We start from the raw sequence: 5,182 nt of genomic DNA, 5'->3' as shown, positions 1-5,182 counted from the left end.
TTACAGTATGCAAGTGATCGAATGAGCTAATGTGTTGACTGAATGTATTAGTGTTGGCATAGTAAGGTATCATCAACCAAGTATAAAGATCGAGCCAGTTGTCATACACCTACCAAGTACAAGGACATTTATTGTAGACCTCAAATAAAAATTTGAAGGTATTTATCAAATTTGAGCATTCATTCTTACTCACCAAGTGATTTCAAAGCTCACAAGTGATTTAAAGGTGATTGAGGCAAATTTAGTGATGAAAAAAGTGAATCAAAGTGGAGCATTGGCAAACTTGATAGCATTAGTGAGTGTTACTTTTGGTGCTGGGTTAATTGTTTTATGAGGATATATTAGAAGAGTTTGAATTCAAAACCCTAGATTGAAATGACATCACCAAGTAAAATTTTTAAAGATAGAAATGCTTAAAATGTAAGGAATGACCATTTTCCTCCACCAAATTTTAGGAGTAGTGTTAATATCGAAAATACTGAAGATGATATTGGTGCCCTATCACCAATTCCACCTAGAGTTTTAACTATTTAGGATGTAAGATCCTACTATCTATGAAAAGTAGGAGAGATTGGAGATTTTGAGATAAGGGCAACATATGAGAACCTATGCAACAATGAGTATTGAAAGATGAAAAAAATTGTTATTGAGAAACAACTTAACCATGCCCTAGGTTTTCCAAAAGTTTTCAAAGTTGAATGGCTAAAATTCATTATTAGTCACATCCATGAAATAAAGGTATGGTTAGAAGGAGGAACAATCAATATCAACAAGGCCATAATACACCAAGTTACTAGATACCCCACCCTGGATCGACCAAAGAGTATAAAGAGTGCAACATGAAATGAGATTGAGAAATTAACCAAAGAAAAATGGAATGGTCAAGGAATCTTAATTAATGGAATTGAAGATCTTATAATTGAGTTCATAGTTTGTGTGATAGTACACAAATTTTACCAATCCAATAGATTGAGCAGTGTAATGTACATTATAATAGACCTAGGATACAAAATTGTCAAAAAGGATCATGCTTATGGCCTTGCTGGGATACAACTACAACAACTGATAGAGAATAGGGAAGTAATAAGGAAATAAAATAATACATCATGTAAGTTTAGATATTTTCTAGTATATATATTCTTTTATGTATAGAATTCATTTCCTACAATTTGGAAAGTAGTATGAGATAGAAGCCAACTTGCAATGGAGAAGATAAATGAATTAATTAATAGGTTGGAGAAAATTTTGAAGCCATAATGGACAATTATTTTGAAGAATTCAAAATCAAGATGAGAAACCAAATGAGGATCCCCAAATTAGTTGTAGATAAATATTATGATGAGATATGTTTTATAGTAGATGCAAATTGTGTACATGCTCAGGCAATATTACCAAGAATTGCATGGTTAAGATTTATGCCTTATGAAGTCAATGTTTATGATGTTACAATAGTAGTGACTTCTATTTTGATTGAAGATATACATACTAATATTGAGCGATTTGACACGTATGAGAAAATAATCATTGAGATAACTACAGAGGATAGGATGCCCAAAACTAAAAAGAAAAGGAAGAGGAAGAGTCTTGAGGATAAGGATAGTGAAGAAGGGGAAGGATTAGGATAACCTATTAAGGCCAATGAAGGAAAAGGAAAAGAATTGATTGTTGTCGAGCCTAAGGCAACTAAGTATAAGAAAGTAGTAATTATTGATCCTAAGGTGAAAATTGATCTTAGTAAAGTTGTGCAAAAGGTTATTACACCTCTAAAGCCAAAAAGAAAAATTATAAAAAGATCAAAGACATCCCAACCCCTGATTGTGAAAACTAAAGCAAGTCCATCAAAGAGGAAACTACTCAGCATACCAAAGTAGAATATACAAGAGAGGTTGAGAAGAAAACTAGTCATAGAACAAGAACTAGAAGAAGATGATGAAGAAACCAAGTCAGTTGAACTAAGAAAACTACCTATCATAAAAATACTTCCTCCAATGACTATGGATCAGGTATGTGAAAAGATTAGAGAGTCAACAAATTTTGTATGATTCAATATATTAATTATGATTCTTTGAATAATGGTGATCAAGATAATCTTGAAGAAGCTATGTTTGATATGATGATTAAATTTAGATGTACACCCTTGGAATTGGGAGATGGATTCCCAATAGGCCTATATAATCAAGTTGATGCTAAATTGAATTTGGCATTTTCTATAGGAAAAAAATAAGAGAAACTACATTAGCACAAGCTATGCCAGATTTAGGGAAGACACATATGTCAATAGCCCTTAAAGATTTTGTAATGAAATTCATGCCAAGGGATAGGAAATATAAAATTTTGAAAAAGAAAGCTCACAAAGTTGAGAAAGAAAATATTCAAATATGGAAAGAAGCAGTTAGACTACTTACTCCTTCCATAGATGTTAGAAATGGAAGAGATGCAATGGAATTTGAAGATGCATATAAAGAAAAAGTTTTACATTGATAGATGAAATTCAAAAAGTAGTAGGCTAGTGTGAACAACAAGAGGTTATTACCATAAAAGATGTTTCTAATACACCTCCATAGAATCAAAATGTACTAAGGAAGACATGTAGAGTTTAGTTTCACACACAACTCCACCTTGTACAAATCTAGTTTTGTTACAAATTATAGATTATCCAAAGATTGAGAATGCAAACACTAATAATTTTAAGGTGATATCAATTATAGAAGATACAAGAGTTAGGCAATAGGATAAGGCTATAATTGTATCTTAGAAATAGATAATACTAAGAGGGGGGTGAATCAGTATTTTCAATCTTTTTATCCACAACTGAATATTATTATTTACTTTATCATGTGCATAAGAAAATAAACAAATAGTGTAGAACAACCATACACAAAGAGAGATCATGACACCATATTTTATTAACTAGGGAAACCTTGGCCAAGGGAAAACCCTAGTGAGGATGGAACCCACTAGATGATCCACTATATAAAGAATCTGATTAAAGATATTGACCCTGTTAGGAGTCGATAAAGCATGTATAGTGTCTTGAGTCCCTATTAGGAGACGAGGCCTGGTTAGAAGCCTCAACCCCATTAGGAGTTGCTTCAACCCTATTTGGATTTGGTGGATTACATACAAATGTATGCAAGCAAAGCCCACTACCCTAACATGCAACTATACAATAAGTTCTTCAAGAAATAGGTATACATACAATATTGAGTAGTTGTTGTATTTTGAAAATCTTTTGATTGATGATTCTTCACACAAAAGTGACTGCACACATATCAAACTGCATCATATAGCAAAGTATCACACTCACTTGTTACTCACATTTCACAAGATCATATGGACTTCACATTTACTGATCACTAAATCATCATCCACTTTCGCACATATTTCTCACACACTTACTTTGCAAATAAAGTTATTTACTTATTAAAAAAAAATTGATAAATTCTTCCTTAGTTAGCTCATATAACATTATGAGATTTAGTTCAATAACAATTCATAAATCAAAATAATAAATCAATTTATTAAACACATTTTGTTGATATGCTCTATTCTATGCTATGTCATTACTACATTATTGATTCCTTCATAACTCAAACTTGGTTGACTCTACAAACATGTGCACTGGTATACATCATCATTATGATGTCATGCATCTCTAGTCAACTGTGCAAGAGAATATTCTAAGGGAATATTTTGTTATCATCAAAACTATCCTATGTTGTAACATTGTCTGATACTTAGACAATTTTCTTCTACAACTGAATGAGGCTAATCTATAAAAAAAATATGTTGCCATAAATGAGAACCATAAATTACCTTATCTAATTGATTGGACATATTGCCAACAATCTCCCCCTTTGGTATTGATGGCAATATTTTGGAAAAAATGGCTAAGTCCCAAACATGTTGTCATGCCAAACAAAACAAATAGCCATAACATAAACCATAAAAAGAGCATTTCTATTTATGTTATGAAAGACTACATTCCTTATTTCTTCCTATTACAACTTATTGCTCTCCCTTATATATTATACATATTACAATTTCTTACAATACAATTTTCCATACATCTCCCCCTTTGACATCAATGACAAAGGTATCAAAAACTATCAAAATCTAGTAGCTGAATGTAAAAACTTAGAAAAATAATCACTAAAATTGCTCTTCAACTGCTGAAATTATTTCTTCCAACTATCCTTTAGTGCATCAAATACACTGATAAGTGCACATAAAGCATATGTTTCTAATTCTATTGCATTCAAATCTATAGCTACAATTTTGTCATATGAAGACTTTGCAGACAAGCATTCTTCTAATTAATTTTCCAATAATGTTATTTGAGGGAATAAGTGTACTCTCAAAAGAGTGAATCTCTTTAGAATTTTCTCCTTCTCCACTTGTATTTCCCTTATATTATCATGAAGTAGCTAAATTGTATGCTCAATGGTGTTCACTTTCTGATTCTGCTTCAAAAAGTTGTCAATGACTATTTGAAGCTCAGTCACTTTATCCTTGATCTGATCATCATATTCTTTTAGATAAATGTATGCTAAGTTACACTTAGCATATGCATGTTTTCCTTCCTCTATGCACTGCCTTAGTGCTTTAATACATATGTTCAAAGTTTCTATATCATTTCTCATGTTAGTGCACATGATGTTTAGAAGCTTACCATCATGCTCGGTATGTGCTTGAATGGTAGCCACATTCATGAGTGTAGTGAACTCATTATCAAAAGCCTTGCACAAAATTGTTGTGCATTGTTGAATATCAGCTAGTTGTCAACAAGGCTTATTACCTTTTCCATCTTGTCCAAAACTATGGTCAAAGTCTTCTCAAGTGACTTGACTAATTTCACCTTTTCAAGAAGTTTTCTTAGAAAAGATATAAGGTTTATCATCTCATCTTCTTCATCAGATTGAGGTAGATCTATTGTTGCTACTATTTGGGTAGGAGGATTGGAAGTTCCTACTACTATTGTTCCTGTCAAAGGCACACTTGAGATACCTACTACAATGTTGGTATCTATTTTCTATGTAACTTCTTTAGTAGTCTTCTAAACCTCTTCTTCATCAGAACTACTATAATACACAATATTGCCAACAATTCTAGCACCAAAATCCTTGAATGTATCTTCTAATTTTTCAAAAATCACTTTGGTGTTGTCTACTTGCTTAGAGTC

The sequence above is a fragment of the Cupressus sempervirens genome, chromosome 4 (assembly GCF_028749045.1).
Source record: "Cupressus sempervirens isolate cs-2001-9-10 chromosome 4, ASM2874904v1, whole genome shotgun sequence".
In the NCBI taxonomy this organism is placed as follows: domain Eukaryota; kingdom Viridiplantae; phylum Streptophyta; class Pinopsida; order Cupressales; family Cupressaceae; genus Cupressus; species Cupressus sempervirens.
The sequence above is the reverse complement of the archived record's forward strand: the minus strand, read 5'-3'. Positions refer to the sequence as shown.